Source organism: Hibiscus syriacus, unplaced genomic scaffold (assembly GCF_006381635.1).
Source record: "Hibiscus syriacus cultivar Baekdansim isolate YM2019G1 unplaced genomic scaffold, ASM638163v2 tig00111100_pilon, whole genome shotgun sequence".
In the NCBI taxonomy this organism is placed as follows: Eukaryota; Viridiplantae; Streptophyta; class Magnoliopsida; order Malvales; family Malvaceae; genus Hibiscus; species Hibiscus syriacus.
The window spans coordinates 611737-635373 of record NW_024062985.1 but is presented as its reverse complement, the minus strand read 5'-3'; the positions used below and the strand labels follow the sequence as shown (position 1 = coordinate 635373).

The 23637-nt window shown below is 35.8% G+C and overlaps 1 pseudogene; it reads right to left on the bottom strand.

Moving 5' to 3' along the window:
• Positions 1-1292: 1292 nt before the first annotated feature.
• Positions 1293-17016, bottom strand: LOC120153534 (annotated as a pseudogene).
• Between the last annotated feature and the right edge of the window lie 6621 nt (positions 17017-23637).

Sequence of the window (23637 nt, the reverse complement as noted above, 5' to 3'; positions counted from 1 at the left end):
ATGTATAAACCAATCACATCCCTTGTTAATAAAATAGTCAAGCCAAGTTATATTATTATATGTTTGAAAAAACAAAATTTTAGGTTAAATTATGATTGAAACTAATTACATATTGGGACTAATTTGGGTATAAAATTGGAATATTAAAAAGTTTGAGTACTAATTTGGAAAGAGTGTAATATTTTAGGGATGAAATTAAAATTTTAAAAAGTTTAAATACTAATTTAGAATGAGAGTCATAGTTTAGGGATGAAATTAGAACATTCAAAAGTTTAATGACCAATTTAAAATGAGGGTTATAGTTTAGGGACATATGATGCAATTAAATCTAAATTTTCATATATTTTTTAAAAAATAGATTTTAATATTTTTATTTTATTTTTTAAAATTATTGTGTGAAAATATTAAAAATATTAAAATAGAAATTTAATTATAAATGAGAGACCACATAAGATAGAGTTGATGCGTCACATTATCCCCTAAAAGCAGGTAACAACGTACGGGCTAAGAAGTCAATTTTAATAACTTTAATGATCATTTTTTATCCCAAAACCCCCGACACAAAATTAAACAGCCTTGTTTTTAATAGAAGAATCTAGGCAGCGATGAAAACTATCCATTCAGCTATGGCATGGGCGGGCATCATCAAAAACAACCAACACAACCCAACCGGACGCAATGGTAGCCACAGTGTAACCCAATGGAAACTATCAGAGGAAGCGACCCTAAAAATCAATACGGACAGTGCTGTCAACCCTTCGACGACGGCGACGTCCTGTGGAGGCGCTATTCGAAACAGGAATGGAGACTGGGTCGTTGGTTACATCAGAAATATTGGCCGCTGTTCCGTCCTTCAGGCCGAGCTGAGGGCGGTTCTTGATGGCCTCCACATAGCTTGGAATAATGGTTTTAAACGGCTGGGGGTGGAGTTGGATAATATAGAAGCTGTTCGGATTCTCAATTCTACCCAACCGTATTCTGTGTCAGCCATGATCAGGAGAATCCGTTCACTCCTTTCTCGGCAGTGGAGCATCAAGATAAGTCATACTTCTAGGAATGCCAATAAACTCGCTGATAGTCTTGCCAACATGGGGCGAAGAGTTAGCTTAGGGCTCACGACTATTCAACAGCCACCTTCGGAGGTTCAACGCATCCTTACCTCTGACCAAGCAGATGTGAGAAGAAGGCATAATCACTGAGTTCTCGGTTCTTTTCTTTTGCAACCACAAAAAAAAAAAGTAAAAAGTAAATTATTCTAAACACTAATCCCGCAGAGATCACGTTTCTCATCATATTACCAACCCCTTTTCATATAAAATTCAATCATACACTGGTGGGGGGAGAAAAACTGGATGGGGGCAATACTTGATAGGCATTTGAGACCTATATAATATACCTACATACATGCATATACGTACATACATTTGATATTTTGAAGATAACTATAATTATGCCCAATTATTTATCTATTCTAAGATTATTACAGAGATGTCCAAGTTCGGGCCTTGCATCCATCCAAGATGTGAATTTTGTCTCTGTGGGAGACTTGCAGTATAGGTATGAACGGTATGTTATGAGGAAAAAGTAACGCCTGCAATGCCATTAAACCAATAGCTTAACCCGATAACTATAATTATGCCCAATTATTTATCTATTCTAAGATTATACAGAGATGTCCAAGTTCGGCCTTGCATCCATCCAAGATGTGAATTTTGTCTCTGTGGGAGACTTGCAGTATAGGTATGAACGGTATGTTATGAGGAAAAAGTAACGCCTGCAATGCCATTAAACCAATAGCTTAACCCAGTAATCTTAAAGTAAATGATTAATTGCCAAGCCACTTGATGAAGGAAGTAATATCCCATTGCTTAGGGATGAAAGAATCACCTGAAAGCCTTAATACTCATATCCGTGAGGAATGCTCGACGCTCATCCTCCTCATCCGAGACTCCCTCGAGTTCCTTACTATAATGAAGGATATCGTCCCGTATATGCCCTGCACCAGCACACCTTCACAAAATTTGGAAGAAAATCTCCGCATCATCGAAAGGGGTAAAACAGGCCAATAAGAGGCTATGGTTTAAACGAGTATGAAGCGAAATAAAACCATGAAAAAAATATCACATGAGCAACACGAGGGAATTCTTAAGCCGAGTCCAAAAAAGAGAATACAATGATAATGTCAGCAGAATAATTCATCATTTTACCTTTCTGGTCACCCTGAATCACTACTCTGATTTATATACATTGCTGGTATTGTAATATAGTAAGAAAAACTTCAATTCAATTTTAATAGAAAGCTAAATAAAGCTAAAAAGGATATGAGACAGACCTTTCAATAATGATATCCACATCTGCTTTGCTTCTGGGACCATGCATGAGAACTCTTGTAAGGCTTAGTATGTCTCGATAATCACCCATCCTTCGTGCTTCTTCTTCAGAAGACCGGGATAGCAAGCATTCTTCACATGTAGAATGTGGATGTACATTAGCCAATGTTTGCGTGAAGCTGATTGTCCTGAAATTTACCTCTGCATCAAGTCTGCAGCACATAATTGCCATTGTGTATGCTACTCCTCCAAACCCAGTGTGCGATACATAAAGGTAACACCCTGAGGAGCTGTAAAAGACATTATTGCAGCTTCAAAACAATTGAATTTAAAGAAACCACTTAAGCAATAACAACCAAACAAACAATAAATTAATGGATGTCATTGACAATGTAAAACTATTATGGTGAGGCCGTAGTAGGAATAACTTCGATTGCAGATGAATGAAGCACTAATCAGATATACAGATACTTACCGGTCTTGACAGTTCTGGATTTCATCCACGTCAGAAGCTAAAGCCTCTCTCTCTCTAGTTAACGGTATCCTTCTATATGCTATATTATACCCCTCATCTTTTAAAGCAGCATAAACTTCAGCAGGTGTCTTCACATTATCAGCAAAGATGTTTTCCCAGTAACCTACAACACTGGCCTGATTTGAAGATGGGCAATATTCTTCACGATGTAAAAGCATTAAACCACCAGAATTTCTAATCTCAGACAAAATATCTTCCTTTAGCCGTGTCTCCATGTGTTCCACCTGAATTATAATCACAATGCAAGAAATTGGCTGAAATAATTGGAAATAAACAGCTTAAGATAAACCAAACCGTAAACAACATTCATGATGGCATACCACGGGGCCAGTAATTCCAACATGCTTTAGGGTATCAATAGGCTTATTTAACTCCCTTAGTACAAATGGTGTGCCATTAATGTACACAACTGCCTCTTCTCTTAGATCAGTTACTACCACTTTCTGACCAGCAACTTCTGAATTGGACTTGGCACCAAGGTATGTTAGCATCTCTTTAGCACCAATAATTGACGGAGTTGCCATGCTATAAACAGGGTAGCCGTCCACCTGTATTAAATAGGTTCAAAGGAATATCACAGAAGAGATTCGCAAATGTTTAATAACTTTAATTATTCATATAACTTGGAACCAATGATGTGCAAGCTTGTTGCGTATGTCAGTGACACCTAGAAATCTAATACCTATCTTGTGGACAAGATGTACTATAAAAACATTAACTTTTAAAACAACAAGGAGAATATTAATGTTGCATCAAAAATAGAGTAAAAACTCTAATTGATTGAGAAGAAGAAAAAACTCTCTTTAGAATAATCTCACAAAATTGCAAAAGGGAAGAACTCTTAAGAAAGTTTTCAAATGCTTATAATTAAGCTTTGATTGTCGGATGATAAAACTCAAATACAAGTAGGGTATTTATAGGTTACAAGAAACAATCTAAACCACTCATTAAAATAAGCACTAAATAATCTAAACCATTGAAATTAAAACATGAGAAAAATACTTAATTTTCACCTAACTAAATTGATGTAAGCAATGACATCAAATTAATTTAGGTGTGAACTTATTTAGGCTAATATTGAATTTTCAACACTCCCCCTCAATGTTAGCCTTCATTCTTTGAATCACGCCATGTTGACGATAGAAATGTTCAAACTTTCCAACACTCAAGCTTTTTGTAAACAAGTCAGCAATTTGCTCATCTGTCTTGATTTGTCTCATCTCAATCTCTTCTTGCAAAACTTTTTCCCTAACAAAGTGGTAATGTACTTCCACATGTTTAGTTCTTGCATGAAAAACAGGATTCTCCGCCAGCCGAATTGCCGATTGGTTGTCACAGTACAAAGGAATTGCATAATCTACTGGTTGATGTAGATTATTCATCAACTGCATCAACCATGTACTCTCTTGAGCTGCCATTACTGCTGCTCGATACTCAGCTTCAGTGGTTGACAATGATACCGTTGGTTGTCTCTTGCTACACAAGAAATTGTTCCGGAGCCAAGCTTAAACACATACCCAGTTGTTGATCCTGGTCATGATCTCCTGCATAATCAGCATCACAATAACCAACTAACTTGCAGTCTTCACCTTTCTTGTACAAAAGACCATAGTCAATTGTACTCTTCACATATCTCGTATTCGTCGAACTTCTTCCAAATGAGGCTTCTTGGATTTTGCATATACCGACTCACACCAACTGCATAAGAAATGTCAGGTCGGGTAAGGTTAAGTAGATCAGACTACCTACCAATTGTCATACATTGTTGCATCTTCCAAATCTTTCCTTCATGTGAACACATTTTGACATTTAGTTCCATTGGCGTTGAAGTTGACTTGCATTCGAGCATTCCAAACCTCTTCAACAAATCTTTAGCATATTTCTGTTGACACAGAAATATTCCTTCGTGTGTGCGATCAACCTCTAGACCAAGGAAGTGCTTAATTGTCCAACTTCATCTGGAAACGAACTGATAAATTCTCCTTCGTCTGAAGAATTTCTGCCATCATCACTGGTTATGATTAAGCCATCCACGTACACTAGCACGATAGCTAGCTTACCTTCATTGACTTTGACAAACAAGCTAGAATCTGCAGGTGTTACCGAATAACCACTTTTCGTTAGAAATTCAGCAATCTTACCATACCACGCCCTAAGTGCTTGTTTCAATCCGTATAGTGCTTTTCGTAGCTTACACACATATTCAAGATGATCTTGACCCTGAAAACCCATTGGTTGGGTCATGTAGATCTCTCGATCTAGCTCTCCATGTAGAAAAGCTTTCTTCACATCCATCTGCCACAAGTTCCAGTCTTTGTTGGCTGCAAGTTCAAGTAGGACTCGTACAGTTGTAAGTTTCGCCACTGGACTAAATGTTTCATCATAGTCTAGTCCATACTGTTGAGAGAAACCACGAGCTACCAATCGCGCTTTATACCTCTCGATTGACTCATCTGGACGACACTTTATCTTGTAAACCTATTTGCAAGATATGGGTTTCACATCTTTTATCTTTGGCACAATATCTCAAGTTTGGTTTTGCTGAAGTGCATCGATCTCTTCTTTCATAGCTGTCAGCCACTCAGAACTCTGCGATGCTTCTTCGAACGTCTCAGGCTCTGTTGCTTCTTCAATTATGGCTGCATTGGCATATTTTGGATTTGGCCTTCGTATTCTTGTTGACCTTCGAAGTTGAGATTGTGGAATTGATTCTTCTGTTTCACTAGGCCCACCTTCTTGGTTTGGTTGTTGTTACACGCCAGTTTGCCAAGGATTCTGAGACACTCTTTGTTCGACATCATCGTCATTTGGATCTTCTGATTCATCTGAACTTGTTTGGAGTTGAACAACATGCTCCCCCATCTTTTGTTATAGCTTGTCTCCAAATTCTCTCGAATCTGGCAACACCTCCTTCTCTGAAGACCACCAAGAATATGCTTCATCAAATACCACATTCGTGACGTGTAACATCTTCCACTAATTGGATCACAACATTTCCACCCTTTTCTCTGGCTGTCGTATTCCACAAAGATACATCTAACAGCTTTCTTGTCAAACTTGCTCCGTAAATGATCAGGAACAAACACATAACATACATAGTCAAATACTCGAAAGTAGCTAACTGTAGGTTTTATGTTCCATAGTTTCTCAAAGGGTGAAACAAATCCTAACCTTGGTTGAGGAAGTCTATTGATCACAAAGGTTGCAGTCCTCATTGCTTCAGCCCAGAACCTTCCAGGTACGTTCTTTGCATGTAGCATACTTCGACAAATTTCTGCAAGATGTCGGTTTTTTCTTTCTGCTACACCATTCTGTTGTGGCGTGTTGGCACAAGTGTATTGATGACGTATTCGGCATTCCCTTAGGTATTGAGAGAACTCGTTTGATCTATATTCTCCTTCGTTGTCTGTGCACAAGCAACATATCTTCTTTCCCACTTCTCCTTCAGCTGAGTCTCTGAACTCTTTAAACTTTGAGAATGTGTCAGATTTTTCTTTCATAAAGAAAACCCACACATACCTGAGAAATCATCAATGAATGTTATCATGTACCGCATACCGCTAATTGACTGTTGCTTAACTGGTCCGAACACATCAGAGTGAACCAACTCCAACGGTTCTTTTGCTTTAAACTTCGACTCGTCATATGGTAATTGGTGTGCTTTACCATACTGGCATCCCGCACAGACCGTGTTGTTCTCACGTCTAGTTGAGGAAGCCCATTAAGCATCGACTTCTCACCATCACTTAGCTTGGAATAGCCAATGTGACATAACTGCATGTATAGATCTGATGTCTCATATTTTTCTTGTCCTGTCTACATATGCAGACTCTGCTGACATCACGTAGATTGACTCCAAACGTCGTCCCTCCATTGTTGGTGTTTCTGAGATTTTGACATCACGATAAACCTTCACATCTTGGGGACCAAATAAGACATAATGACCTGATAATGTTAGTTGAGCCACATATAGCAAATTTTTCTTCATTCCTGGGACATGATAAACATCTTGAAGTTGCACCTGGTTAGTATTATATCGAGGCGTAACTATCGTCTTACCGATTTGAGTTATCGATAACCTTGAGTTGTCAGCTGTCACCACCACACGACCTCCAATATACTCAGACAGGTTTTGTAACTTCTGTTTGTCACCCGTCATATGATTTGAGCAGCCCGAATCTACGATCCAGTCATTCTTGTAGTCAATCCGTTCTGGCGTTGTTACAATGAAAGCTAATTCTTCTTCTTCCGTAGCAAATAACGCTTCAGCATCCTAACCATCTTCACTATTCTCTTTCAAACTGGAAGTAGCAGTATTACTTTCAACATTATTGGTCCAATAGTCTTTTGCCATGTGGCCCATCTTCCCACAATTGTAACACTTGCCATCGAACTTTCTACTATTACCGTGATTCTTGGAAGCTCCCCCTGAATGGGGGCCTCCCTTTCCTTGGTAATTTTTCACCTTGTCACCATCCTTTTTAGATCCACTACCAGTATACCGCTAAAAAGTGCCTCTGCTTTTGCTGGTGTAGAGCGCTTCCTCTTCACCCTTCAGCGAGACTCCTCTCATTTGCTTGGCCATGGCTTCTTGACCTGCAAGCAAATTTTCGAACTCAACAAGAACCCTCGATATTCGGGTCTTCACCCATGGACAATTATTATTTTATCCTGGCTTCCCAAGCAGCTGTCGGATCTAATTCTGAAATTTCGCGGCATATCGACTTCATCTTGTGAAAGTATTGGGCAACCGCCATGTCACGTTGCGCCATTGATAGAAGTTCATTCTCGAGAAGTTGCAATTTTGTATCGTTCCTCTTCAAAAAGAGTATAACAAAAGTGTCCCATGCTTCCTTTGGTGTTTTAGTATCCCGGATGTGCTCCAACATTTCTTCTTCAATTGTGGTCTTTAAAGCAAACATGTTTGCCTGCTTTAATTTTCCACTTTCGCAAGATGCCATTGGCATCTTCTACGCCGTTGTGTAACTTCACCCCACCCGACAACCTCCCAAAGGTCTTGACCTTGTAGTATGACTCCATACATGTTGCCCACGTGTTGTAGTTTTTGTTGTTAAGCTTCTTGATTCCTCCAACTACTTGAAGATCACTCATCTTAACGGAAAAGCTTTGACTACACCGAACAAGCTTGAGTAACAAACGTGCAGAGTACTAAATTACTCTAAACACAAAGAAGCTCCACAAGGTTTGTAATAACCCGGACAATAATCTCAAGAAATCTTTTCTGATGTGGAAAATCAGTTAACAACTGCAGCCACAGAGCATACTCGGAATTTCAAGAGACTTTAAAAACGTGGCTCGGATACCAATTGTTGAATCAAAAATAGAGTAAAAACTCTAATTGATTGAGAAGAAGAAAAAACTCTCTTTAGAATAATCTCACAAAATTGCAAAAGGGAAGAACTCTTAAGAAAGCTTTCAAATGCTTATAATTAAGCTTTGATTGTTGGATGATAAAACTCAAATACAAGTGGGTATTTATAGGTTACAAGAAACAATCTAAACCACTCATTAAAACATTAATATCTAAACCATTGAAATTAAACATGAGAAAAAATACTTTTTTCACCTAACTAAATTGATGTAAGCAATGACATCAAAACTAAATTGATGTAAACAATGACATCAAATTAATTTAGGTGTGAACTTATTTAGGCTAATATTGAATTTTCAACAATTAATTACGCACATGCTAGAATGACCTTAAAAATTAGATGGCTTTTATGGCATACCAATCAAGAAAGTCATTTTTCTTTTGAGCATACCTTAAAAACATGTGGCACCATGAATTTGGATGCGGCTGGAAGTTTTTCTGACCAGGAAAAAAGTACATTTAAGTATGGAGCCTTTTCCCAAAACAGAACCATTGCGTGTCTTCACAATGGCTTCCATCACAGCATCACCATGTTGGGAATCATGTGGTGCTCTCAACTCCTCCTTCATGCAGAAAACCAAAATCAGTTAGATAAATATATCAAAATGTGAAAATCATAGAAACAAAGTATTCATTAAGCCTTCGACTTGATTCTAGATAGTCAAGAAGATTTACAGGGACATTGAAAAATCTCCCAGGCCTTAATCTTATACTCCATTTCATTGCCTGGACCTCTGGTCTTTGATGCAACCAATTCTTAAATGTCTCATGCATTCTCTTGTCCACAAAAACCCATCAATGCTCACTTCCAAGATAAGCAGCAAAAGCAATTAAACGGAAGTACCGCTCCAAGTACTCAGCTCCACGGTTCAGTGCTACCTCCTCACCCTAGGCTCAACATGCTGTTGGTTGAATACCTTCCTGTACTGAAGAACTGCTTCTCGTATATTCTGGAGTGCTGAACATCTATCAATAATTGCGTCTAAGGCCTCACGGCATTCCACTCCGTAATCAAATAATCTAGTTATCTTCCACAGCAGTAGGATAGCATCAATGCCAAATGCACAGCCTTGTTCATTTTTAGTTTTTACTTCAACAATGCTAGAGTTCAGTGTAGTGCATTGCTTCCACTTTCATCACCACTTGAGGAGTTCTCATCTGGCTGTTCATGGTTCCCTCATCAAGCAGGACTTTAATAGGTCTCCCGTAATTAATACGAAGCTTGACAAGGCAAGCTATTACAGTACCAGTAGTTGTCCTCCCCCTTCCCATCTACAGAAAGGAAAATCACATTTAGGAGGGGAAAAAATTAACAAAAACAAGACGGAAACAAAACAAAGCAGGAAATCTTAACAAGAACCTGCAAATCCAAATAGTACTTCGAAACCATTCAAAAAAAGAAATACCTGGCAATTGAATACAAAAGCAGTATCCTTTGAAGCAGAAGCAATGTTTACAGCCAGAGTATCAAAGTCAGAACTTTTCGGAGCTTTTCCATCAGTAATGGGCACACGTGCTACTTAATGGGAAACCATCATCCTCTAAGCTTTTAAAAACCTCTAGTGGAGTTTGTACAGAATCACAATTGACATGTTCCCAAGCATCAAATATTTGTCCATCATCTGTCTCGTGAATGACCATTATAGCACCCTCATAGCGCTCAGCTTCTCGTAGGATATCTTCTTTCAATCGAGCTTCCATTCTCTCCACCCTCTCGCGATCGATTCCCTGAATGCATATATCAAATAAGATTCCAGTTAGAATTGGCCCTTTGCTTCCAAAGTACTTCAAAGGGTATTCAAAAACAAGTTGCACAGAAGAAAGAACCATATTATTTTTTAGGTATAAGTACCAATACTTAATTTCTGACGATCAAATGATTATATTCCTAGCAACCGAAATTCAGGTTTGTCCCTTCTAGGAGTACAGTCCATTTTAATTCCTTAATTGGCATGTTCAAGATGCACACGTCTCTACTATCTCATGGTAACATAAATGCAATAAGTTAGCCTACATCAGTGTCTTTTCCACTTCATATGTGCCTAACCCCAAAGCTCCTCCACATGAATCAAATAAAATTTTACCACATATAGCAAGAACAAGTTTCGTGCCCAGCAGGAAAAAGAACAATAATGTATTCCAAAATGTCTTTTTTTATATATAGTTAAAACATTATTTACCGTGTATTCCAACATGTTTTTATAGGGTCTTTCAACCTCACGGAGAACAAATGGCTTTCCATTAATGTAGATGACAGGTTCTTCTCGCATATTGTGCCAGAAAGCAGGACGGCCGCCTTTGGAGCTGCCAATCCTCTGAATGGCAGATCGAATTCCATCAATATTGGATTTGCAACTCCATAACTGGAAACCAGGAACCTCTCTGAAATTTGGGAGCACCCTCTACTCTCTCTGGTAAACTTACATTTTCACAACCAGACAATGGTCACTTTTTAGGACAGTCTGGCTCCCAAACCTCTCCATTCCTCAGAGCAGCAACTACACTCATTTCATGAGGGTGATCACCAGCAGATTCAACAATCTTTGTCAAAGACTGTTTCGAACTTGCGTATCCAAGAGCACCCATTGGATCTCTTCGCAGCAACCTGAAACAATGCCGATTAATGCATGTGCCTTTGCAAAATCCGAAGTTGGGAGAGTTCTTTTAATTTTGAATTGAGAAAATATTCAGTATTACATTAAGGATGAGAAAATGACATTTAATAATGCAGGTCAAGTTTAGTATTCAACCAACATAAGCTGGCATATTCAGTGGCTACAAATGCATTCTCCCTTCTTGGTACCTTTCTTTACTAAAACAAATTGGAAGAATAAAGACATAATAAATGAGGTTTGGAAGAAGCAACTTGTTGCTGGTTATTTTTATGAACTCAACATGAATTTGCTGAATTAGAGTCAGTCTTGCAGTTTAACCAAAAAAGCAACTTATTCTACTGGCACCAGTTAAATTAGCTCCAACAGAGCATTTAGAGGGCAATGCATGAAGTATCATTGAAACTACACAGTATTCGGTACGTTTTACCACTTCACATTATCATCACTAGAATAGTAAATTGATAAAAACAAGGCAAGATTCATATGTCCAGGCAACTCAACTTCGGCAAATGCATTATATATTAATCAATTCTCAATCATAACTCTTAAAATGTCTGTTCAATTTGACTCCCTATACGACCATCAGGTGTATTTTTAAACAAGTGGTATTTATATCTTACTGCTGGTATAAGAGTAAATTTAGTATCATAGATGGCTTAGCTTAAGTCCTTGAAACAAAACAGGAAACTTCTTTTAAGACGTCCATCATGTCATTACCTGCGGAGAATGCTATATAGCTCTGGCCTTGCCTTCATCCAGTCAGTAAACTGGTATGATTAGAGAATTTAGAATGCAGAGCTGCTCCCTCTGAATGAATATATACTGCAAAGCATAAGAAAGTAATATCTCTCCAGGTACTCCATAAAAATGAAAGTGATGCTTCCCTCTTCATCTCATCCGGCTGACGAAGAATATTGTTGCGATTAGTGGCAATGGCTTCTCTTAAGTTCTGTACTTGCATTTAAAGCAACATATTTGTGAGTTGTATTGACCTATGATTAAACTTAATAAGCTTTGCCGATAAAGATAATAAAATCTTTTACCATGGAAGGAACCGTGCAATTGTCTGCTCAATATAAGTTATATCTCAAACAAAGATTTGCATTGGTTTTAGAGCGGAAATCGGGAAGATAAATCTGAATCAAATAGAATACTTAAAAAGCCATACCTGCATGGAAGCACATTTGTCAATGACCTTGTCCACTTGTCTTTTCCCTTCAACACCGCCCTAAAGGAATGTTTCTCTTTATAAGGAAAAAGACCCAATAAAACGTTAAAGAACCAACCAAGAGCAAGTACTGGTATTAAATACCTCTAGGGCCCGAATCAAGCTTCTTATGACAGCATATTCTCCTCTACGGATTGCTTCCATGGAATTGGGCAGATTGTCAGTGACATTAGAACAAGACTCGGAAATTCGCCCTATTGAATTGGTTTTTGCGATGCCTATGTCATTATATATAACAATAAAAGTCAGAATTAAGTTACATTACAAACTTAAAGTAAAGACAAGTCAAATAATCTCCGAAGGCAGTTCATAAAGCAGTTTGATGAATATAACAAATACTGATTTGAATAGAAACCTAGTTATGATTTAATCAGAGGATCCTAGAACCTCTTTTTAAACTTAGTTATTATTGTTTAATTTAATTTAAAGGACTCTGTGTCCCACTATTGCAACTTCATCTAGATCTTTAACCGAAGACAGATATAAGGTCATGCTAGACCATTTAATAGAGGACAAGATAGCTTTATACCATTTAATAGACCATTTAATATAAGGTCATACCTTACTAGACTAGTCAATCACCTGCTTCTCTTTCTCTATGTTACTCCACTTCTCTATGGCTCCTAAGATCACTTAGCGTCACCTTTAACTCTTAACAATAATAAATCTCAAAGAAGAAAGGCCAAAAGATTTTAACCAAACAAATTAACACTAGAAAAACTTTTCTTGTAAGCCCCTCGCGAAAGCTATTCTTTCTCTGTTCACGTTTAAGGACAAGTTACACTCCGGTTAGATTTGATTGACCAACGCAAAGAAAAATGAAGGAATTCCCTTCTTTCCTCCAACATCGAATCCATTTCAGTCACAAAAATTACAAGGATTGGACTAGGTCAAATTAGTGACCTATGCCTTTGCATATTTATCAAGTCAATGTAGGCGAAAACCAGTGGAAATGAAACAAATGCAATGAGAAACTTCAAGCAAAATAATCTGAATAAACCAATAGAATAACACAAATATTTATGTCAATACAGGGATTACATAAATAGTATAAACTTAAAATTGCATAATAAGGAAACACCACTACCAGAAGCTCCAATTCTATTGAGATAAATCAATGTTGCAATCACCATGCCGTAGTAGTTCAGAAAGGATATTCGATGTTAATGCATGAATAATCATAAAACCACAAGATTGAACTTCATATCCGAGTATCCTTATGCACAAATGAAATATAATACTCACCATATTGAAGTCATATTTCGGCAATTGACAAATATTGGCGTGGTCATACCCAAGGCTTTGATAAAGAATACAAAGCACCAAATGCAGGCACTTCTATGATGATTAAGAATTTAAATGAAGATTTGAGTCACCATATTCCGTACATCAAGTAAAACATGAAAGTATACAAGTTTCTCCTTGTTTTTACTTTCTAAATGGGTGAAGCATCTAATAAATTCATAGAGAATTATATATTATTTATCTATTTGAATTGTTGTGGTACATCAATGTGTTTATGTAAGTCGTTGAGCTCAAAAGAGACTGAGAAAAAGTATGCACTGATTTCAATCAGCCAACCCAATAGCATAGTAATAGAAAATCTCTCGAAAGCCCTCCACCATATTACCATATACTCTAAGGTTTATATAAATAAAAGTAGAGGTTAGACATTTGGGTGTATATGTATTGCAGAAATTTAGTAGGAAGTATAACAAGTAAAAGCAGACTGGTCCCAAAAGCAAACAAAAATTTAATTTATTCAAATTAGCAAGAAGAAGAAGGTCAATAATAAGGAACCCACCGAATATCAAATCCAGCTCCTTTGGTGATTTTTCATCAGTTATAGGCACACGCTCATAGTCAACCAGGTACCCTTTGAATTGCAATTCTTCATAGACCTATATCAGTAAAAACCAAAAAGAAAAAGGAATTTGACACGACGATTCAAAAATTGACAGATCAGTCACATTTTCTTATTTCCAAATCTTATACCTCTAATGGTGTCTTCACAGAATCAGAGGATAACTCGTTCCCATTGGTCCATCTGACCTGGCAGTTCATCAGTGACAAGGATCTTCTTTCCATATGCTATGTCAGGTTTCCAAAAAATTTGCTATTATGCAGGGAAGGGAAAACCATTGGTAAACTTAGGAAAGGAACATTTACAAGTCGCAAAAATAAATTATGGAACCAAAGGAAATACCTTGCAGCTTCCATCAGAATATCTTCCTTCAATCGAGTTTCCATTTGCTCGACCCTATCCCTGTTAATTCCCTATTCATATAAAGACTTTGATCAATTCAAGCTAACAGTAAAGATGAAAGGTAAATGTCAGCAGGCCTTTAGCATGCACAGTCGCACATGCAGAATGCATAATATGTATGTGTGGATTTTCATTCTCCTTAATAATTTGGGATCATATGCTCACATGAAACCGGTATGCTAGAAATTCTTACAAAAAAAATTGATGATAGAGAAACAAGCTCTCAAAGTACATCTATTAGATTTACAAAAATGGAAAATTCCATTACAATGAAGCTAAAACTTAACGCCCAAAGGCAAATTATATTTGCATCATCTGCTAAGTTAGCAAGTAATAAAACTATATCATAGTTTCCAAAATGCAGTAGTCATGAAATTAAAATAAAAACCAGATGTCAAAATAAATGAATACATCAAAAGTTTATTAAGCATACATACCGTATATTCGAGGTTTGAGAAGGGCATTTCCACGTCACGCAAAACAAAAGGACGTCCATTGATATACACAACCTATTTATGCGCAATACATGTAAATTAAAACAAGCAAATTGTGCAATTTTCAAACTCTTAGAAAAGTTCATGGAAAACAAATGCACACTAAAATCAAGATCTTCATCATAAGTTTCTTATGAATGAATGCAGGTATTATATTTCAATGTTTTCATCATAACGAACAATAAGACATGTTTCCCTTTTGGCAAAGTAAAAGATGTATTTTCATCTTTATTGGGGGATGGGGCCCAGAAAGAGAACTTAAACTTCCAAGTTAGTTCATTAACATTAAGAAACATGCATATATTCCCTGGTATTGAATGAAGGCAACGAAATTGAGATGACAATAGCAGTGACCTATAACTTTTGCAATCTACTTGTTGACCTAGCATCAATAAGACTACGACAATTGTTGTCAAGAGAATGCACCAGAGAGTAATTGTTTGTTAGATGAAGCAGGTTCAGCTCGGTACAATTCGGTCATGGTTGTTAGCCATTTCGTTTCATTTTCATTGTATGTTCTGGGCATTGATTTTTGTTCTATTCAGTTGAATTTCTATGTAATTGACTTCATATTACGATTTTGTATTATCTATCTTCAAAATCATGAATAGTTCTGACCCTCAATCAACTTTCAGCTTTTTTATCCCAATTCTAAATTGTTATGAATGTTTTTAGTAGTCAATCAAAGTATCCCAAATGTCAACTAATCTATCAGTCAGTCTATGGACTTATCAACAGGAATCAATTGGTGAGTAATCATTTTACCGGTTCCTCCCGAAGACTAATCCAAAGAACATGCGCTTGCTTCCCCATCTTTCCGTGCTCCAATATGTTTAAGACATTTTGAATTCCAACAATTGTGGAATTGCAACACCATGAACACGCAACGAATCTGCCTGTTAATGGTATACCAAAAAAGGCAAAGGAAAGTAGTTCAGAAATATGTTTAAACAAAATACATGAAAGCCATAAAAAACAGAGTGATCAATTCAAATTGAGATTCCAATATGCAAGCATGGCAGCATCTGCCATCTGCAAATGTTAAAGAATTCAGGACATAGTTCAGCCTACTGATACTGTTAGAACTTAAATCACCTACGATAATACAGCTCTGTTGTTTTGTAAGTTTAAGCAATATCCAGCATAGCAATTCACTAAGAAGTTCATGAACTAATTTACTCCAATTATTAACGTGTTATTGCGTGTAGACAAGGGGAATACCAAAGTTTTCAAGTGAACAAAAGTAAGAAGCATATAAAATCGAGTGAAGATTTCATGATATTGCTATAGAGCCAACATAAGGTGAAACGAACCACATAATTAATTCTCCATAACAAGTTTTTTTCTTTAATAAGTGGATATCATCAAATCTTGTAATTCTGTTTTTTTTGGAAAAATCCAAGGAATTGTAATGGAAAGGATAACTACTAGAGCTGAAATGTAGCAAAAGAAATCTATATAAAGGGGGGAAAGAACCTGACGGTAATTGGGAGCACCATCGATCTGGGGAGACAAGCGTTTGTTTTGGCATCCAGGGAAATGGTCGCTCTTGAGAATGGCTTTTTACCCAACACCGACCCTTCTCTCATCTTCATCACCTGCTCTAGCTGCTTTGGGATCGACATCTTCTCATGCACAATACTTCACCCTTCCAACTTCAACACCTCGATACCAGAAAATTAAAGGGGAAAAGGACAGTTTTTTACTTGAGAATAGAGAGCAAAGAGAAAGGCTGAAGAGGAGGGAAAAATCACTTCAGTCCCTCCCAAGATTCCAACTATACCCTTTTAAGAAACCCAGTGCCAGAAAAAATTCCAAACGAAACATGTCAAGAAAGAAGGGTGTGAAAAGATACGGGAAGTAGAACAAACGAAATTCACCTTCAATCCTTTACAAATTGGAACTTGACCCTTTTCCTTTATAGTTCTAAGGAACCAATGTTCTAAGGAACCAATGACAGAAAAAAGAAAAAGCTTTTAGCTTTAAACAATGGGAAATGAAGGGAAAGGTTAGTAGCTGATGAGTTATTGGTGCATGTGTCCAACACCCACCACTTAAATACAGCAAAAACCAGAACAGAGAAAAGAAAGGAAGGCTTTTTGTATCACCATCCACGACAGAATGATTTACTTTCCTTTTCTCTCTGCAGTACCAACGTCAAAGACGTGTGTTTCAGCGGAAATATCAATTATTTTTTCACTTCGTTGAACAAAAAATATTCGATATATCAAAGACGGTGGGTTGTATTTATTTCATTTTTATATACTTGGAAGGATTAGATTGAGGAAGGCAGAGAGAATCTGGATATAGTTGGATATTCATTTCTTCTTTTTCCACTGGCTGCTCTCTCTCGATGTTCCCAACAACCCATCGGTCGTTGCCACCTAATCTTCTATTCTTTTAGTTTGGAAACTTGGGAATGCAGAGAGAGAAGAAAGGCAGCCCTTGTTTATATTCTTTTTCTACTTTGATTCGTGTTTCCAGAGGGAGAAAAATATTCTACAACTCAGATTTTTTTTTTTTTTGATAATTCATCGAAACTCAATAACCCATCAATGAAAAGTAAATGGGAATGCAGCCAATGCTGGCATGCCCGAATCAGGATATGAACCTAGTTGAGAGAATATGCTTCTTTCTTTCTCTGTCCCGTTTATAGATCCAGCTGAATTTTAATATTTTATTATTGTTTTTCAGTATATTTGTTGCTTCCAGTTTGATTGAATCTCAGTAAAATGCTTTTGACTTTTAAATTAACAACCATCACAAATCTAGTTATTATATTTGTACTTTTTATTAATTTATTCTTTATATTATTAGTTAAATTAATCTTAAACCTTTTCTAAAAGTTGAATGATTTTTAAACATAAAATATAAATTATTTTTAATAATTTTGACATGATAATTTACATGTCAACTCATGTGTATTCCATATTCACACATAATTTATAATTTATGATATATTTATTGACATCGACCAAGTGGAAATGTTTATTTGTAGCTTACAAGCATTCTGGAATTGATTAAATGAAGTGATGATGAAATCATAAAGATTATTAAATATTGAATTATTGTTTAAAAAAACAAAGCCATGTTTTGCACATTGTGGCATTGCTTGCAAGAAATAATAACCCATGATGTTTTGACGTCTTCTTAGATAATCAAACTCACCGAGTTTCTAAATTTTGTTTAAAAGATAAGCTAAATCAAGGTGACACGTCTGCTGGGTGCATAAGTTCGTATAAAAATTATAAATTTATAAGATTGTTATTTCATATATTAGTCGTGAAGAAATATATTTTTAGATAGAGGCCAGAGTAGAATTTTATTACGAGAAGTAAACTTCTAATGTTTTAGAGGGAGACGAATTTAGAAATTTTTAGGGACATAAATAAATTTTTAATAGAAAATATTTAAAATATATTATAATTTAAATTTTTTAATAGACAATTGTATCCTTCCGCTTTCCTCTCGATCCATCTATATTTTTCACCATTCTCATGCAACCATTTTCTCGACGTGTATAAAGTTGGTGAAATAAAGTAAAAATGGTAGTGGAATATTGTTTTTAAGCATTGAGCAAAGTGCCACAAACCAAAATGTATATAACACTTACCAAAACTGCAAGCTCATTGTTTCGCACTATTTGATTAAAAAAACAAAACCATGGTTTTTTTCTTAAGAAGAATGTTACCTTTCCAAAAGTGTAAGCTAATGGTTTCCAAAAGCTGTTCAAGTTATATATATTTTTTGTTCTCATTGAAAGCTGGTAAAAGCATTTGGAACTTCAAAGTTGTAGTGCTTGTTGAATATGAGTGGCGTTGAAAAGGCACTCTGAGTTAGGTGAGTTGTTCTTCCACTTAATTGCTTTTTCTGTTTTTCATGTCCTTTTGTAGCACAAACATTCTAATTTGCTTTTTGGGAATTGCCCCTGAAGTATAGGATGCATTTGGTTCACGGAATGTAAGATCATCAGTGAGAATAAAAGATTATTAAGGAATAGAATTATGAGAATATTGTATTTTGTGTTTGGTTGGTTTAGCATGAATGTAAGATTACCGTGTTTGGTTAAGGAATAACAGATTATTGGAATGTATTTGACCAAATTATTCTTATTAAATATTTTTTTAACAAGTTGAAAAATATTTATATATTTTCTTTAAAAATTTAAATTCATAAATTTTATATAATTTTTTTTACAAAATTGAAAATATAAAAGGTTTAATGAAATGGTAAAATTTTATTTTAATCACTGAACTTCATATAAAATTTTAATTATAGATTTTTTTGTAAATCTAAAATAGTTTAATGATAAATTTATAATTTAACATTCGTATAATTTTTATTCAATGACAAATAATGATATTTTTAAAGAAAAAATTAAGGGCATTTTAGTCAAAAACGCCGGTAATCCAACAATACCTAAGGAAAGGGAGGTAATGACATTCCCGATAATATACCCAAAAAATCCACTATTAGTAATAAGATTACCGGGAATGACATTCCCGGCCAACCAAACGGGGAATGTGGATTCCATTCCCATGAGAATCTCACATTCTTCCAAAAACACACTAAGGGTTTGATTTTTTATATTTGTAAGTGTTCATGTTCTCTTTTACCACCTATGCATAAATTCGTTAACTATCCAAATCAAAGACTTTTCAGCAACAAATCCTCAAACAGCAATAGCAGTGAACAGATCGTAATTGAACTCTAGTGATTGTACCCCAAACGTGGAGAAGTATTCTTTCTTTCTTTCGTAAAAATTGAAGGTCAGATACGATCTGATGGTAAGTTGTCAACCACTCTTGTCGCGGTCGCGCTGCCTTTTGATTACTTTATTAGTGTTTGGGGTTCCATCCTTGAAGATGTCACGCTTTTCTTATCAGTGTTTAAACTATTTTGTTGGGGGGAATTGACGTATGCGGAAGGTCAAACTCCAGGGCCAGCGCCCACCAGACATCATTTCGTATCTTTTATGATTTTTGGTTTTCAGGTTTTATATACGTTTATGGACTATGGAGGCTTTTCTTCTGCTGTTGCTCTTATTTGGACTTACCTTTTTATTTTAAGGGAAAACAATTTCAAATAACATTCAACTTTGTCTTTTGGTTTGTTTATACCATTGAACTTTTAATTTTGTCAATTATAGCACTAAACTTTAGTTTTACGTTCAATTATGACACTCCGTCGTTAAGTCGCTAACGGGACGATGACTTGGCTAAAACGATATCGTTTTAGACAACGAACTTTAGGATGTGTCACTTTTGCCACTGAACTTTTAAACAACTTAATTTTTTGGCACTATACTTTCTTATGCCACTGACAACCAATCACTGATCATCTTTCGCGACAAAATCTATACCAAAATGTTCGCATTTCACACTCAGTCTTCTCGTATGATTAGTTCTCTACAAAACTCACTTAAATTCGACGAAATTAAACAAGAAAAAAATCTACCCTTTCTCATATGTTTAGAGGCTTTCTTAAATTTATGGGATATCAAGTATTTATTAAAAAAACTGAATGGTGAAAAACATTATTTCGAGAAGACGAATAATATACCTCAAAACTAGCCTCATCAAACATTCAATGAAATAGATCAGAGTATTAATATGTTGATTTTTAAAATGGATTTTCATTGATTTTGAGTTGATTTCGTGGAAAATCAATCCTAAGATAATAACGATGAGTGAAATATGAAAGATTTGGTATCAATCTTGCCATAAAATATGACTGATGACGTGTGGTGCGTGGCTGCCAGTGATGGCAAAAAAGTTAAGTGCTAAAAAATCAAAGTGTTTAAAAGTTGAGTAGCAAAATGGATATAACCTAAAGTTTAGTGTCTAGAACGACGTTATTTTAAGTATCAAAACAATTGCACCAAAACGATGTTGTTTTAGTGTGGTAGGTCACGTTAGCATACGTTAGTCATGTCATCGTCTCATTGCTAACTTAACGTCAGGGTTGTATATTTGGATATAAAAACTAAAGTTCAATATTATAATTGGTAAAATTAAAAGTTCAATCATATAAACGAGTCAACAAATAAAATCCGATGGTATTTGAAGTAGTTTTCCCTTTTTTTAATCAATTCCTAATAATTTTTAGGAATAAAATCGCAATTCGAGAGGGTGATGTTGGCTACAGTTTTTTTTTTATGTAATATCCAAAAAACTTTGGTTAGTGTGAATAAATTAAAAGTTTAGTGATCAAAGTATACATTTAGAAAAGTTCAGGAACTAAATGATAATTTTCAAAAAAATATTTTTGACTCGTATTCCATGATATTTATAAAATATTTCTTATCAGAGATCGGTAAAAAATATTTCTTTAAAACTATTCATTAACGTGAATAAAATACCAATTTTCTCAAAAATTATCATTCAGTCCCTAAACTTTTGTTAACTCTATACTTTGGCCACCAAACTTTCAATTTATTCATTTTAGTTATTTTTTGGGTATTACATTTTCATAATGCTGCCAGCTCTAAAAAAAAGAGTATTGTTCGTCTGCTTATAGATGATGGTGGGAACATACTTGAAACTTTTGATGATATGTCCTCTGAGATGGTTTGGTTTTTTACTGGGCTTATTAGTAGTAAAGATGAAGCAGTCCAGGGGTGTTAGTTGAAGCTTTATCTGATCTGTTACAGTTCTGTCTTTCTGCGATTGCGATTGATGTTCTAAACAGACCTGTCGCTAATGCAGAAATCAAAGAGGGTCTATTTAAACAAGGAATGATAAATGGTTTTACAGTTGGATTTTCTTTATGGCTGCTTGAGATATTGTTGGGAAGGATTTCTTAAAGGTCGTCCAGTCTTTTTTCAGACTCATCGTTGTTGCCAGCTTTTAATGCCACCGCCATAGCTTTGGTCCCTAAGGTGCCTAATGCGTTGAGGCCTAAAGATTTTGTACCATTTTATGTTGCTCCGTGATTTATATGATCATCACCAAAGCTTTGGTCTCGAGATTGGTGGAGCTATTCCCTAATATGATGTCACCTAATCAGTCAGCCTTTATTAAAGGAAAAGTGTTACTGACAATGTCCTCCTCGCTCAAGAGCTACTTAAGGGTTACAGTAGAAGGTCCCTCTTCCCTCGATGTGCCCTTAAGGTAGACCTTCAGAAATCATTCAACTCCGTTGATGAAAATTCTTGCTTAAGCTGCTGGAAGCAACAGGGCTATTTGAGAATTTTAGATGATGGATTAGTATTTGTATTACATCCTCTCGGGTTTTCATCTCTTTCAATGGGATCTTAGTGGGGTTTTTCAAGGGGTATTTGATTTGGGAGGTAATTAGAGAAAAGAAATACAAAGTGGTTTGGCAAAAGTTGCTTTGGTTTCCCTTACACATCCCCAAACATCCTATTATTAGGTGAATGACAATCCTTGATAGACTTCCTATGTATGATCGTTTGCAGAGGATAGGTCTGACGGTGGCGAATGTTTACCTTTTTTGTGGGCTGACTTAGAATCGAGGACCATAATTTTTTATTATCCCCTTTCTAGGGTATTCGATGAGCTGGCTTGGGTTGTTGTGTATCTAAAAGGTAAATCTCTGCTGCTGGTCATTTTAAAGCTTTCATGGAATGCTTTCGTGTATAGCATTTGGTTGAAAAGGAATCTTAGGCATTTTAAAGGTAGTGTCGCTTTGTCGAGGATCCTTTCTCCTGTATAAAGAATATAGTTCGTATACGACTTATTCACAAATGCTTAAATCGTGTTGACAAAGTTAAATGCCAACCTTTATATATCTTGGAGGTTGAATTAACTCCTTGTTAGGGATTCTCTTTATACTTCGCAGCAGTTATATGCTTCTTTAGATAATAATACGTAATTTTTAAAAAAAATCACAATTCAAGGATAAAAAAACAATTCGTGTTTTCTAAAGTTATGATAATGCCAAATGATGTTCCTATGTATAAAAGGGATGTGTGGGGTAAATATATCAATCTTCAGTTTTTACTGGATGCTCCAAAAATGCATAGCATATTGGACAAGGCAAGACAACATACCTTTTGAAGAGGATGCAGCTATAAGTGAAGATCTGAGTCGTAATTAGGTTTTCGGGGCCCTTTACAAATTCTTATAAAAGACCTCTATTTTCTAAATATATTCGATTTCGGGGCAATAATAGTGACGTTTTTTAACAAACGCAGCGATAGATCCATCTATAATGGCGTTTATCAATAAAGCCGTAATAATAATAGCGTTTTTTTGAAAAACGTCGGAATAGATCAATCTATAATGGCGTTTATTGGAAAAACGCCACTATATATATATTTTTTGGGGGCCCTTTTCGCGCAGTTTGCGCCGCATCGGCCACTGCCCTGGTGAAGATTAAATAATCCCTTAATGCTTCACGCTCTTCTCCTTCCTATCCAATCACAATATCTTAATTTTACCGATGGAAGATATTGCGCGTGTGTCCTCTATTTTATAGACGAGATAAGACGTGGAAAATCATGTTTAAGATATAATTCTACTTTCACTTATTTATTCATTTAATGTTTCACACTCTTTTTCTCTCCATCTAATCCCTATACACACTGTTTTATCACACCAAATGTTCATTACGTGGCTTAGGCGAGAGAAGAGGGTTAGATATGAAAAACTACGTTTTAAATATAACTGTTCTTCATTTATTTGATTTTATTCCTTTAATCTTTGGCTGGTTGGTTTAATGGGAAAACTGAACTGAAGGAGGGGTGAGGAAATGAAAATAAAATAAATTTTGGGTGTGTTTGGTAGAGAATAAAAGTGAGAATGATCCTTTTA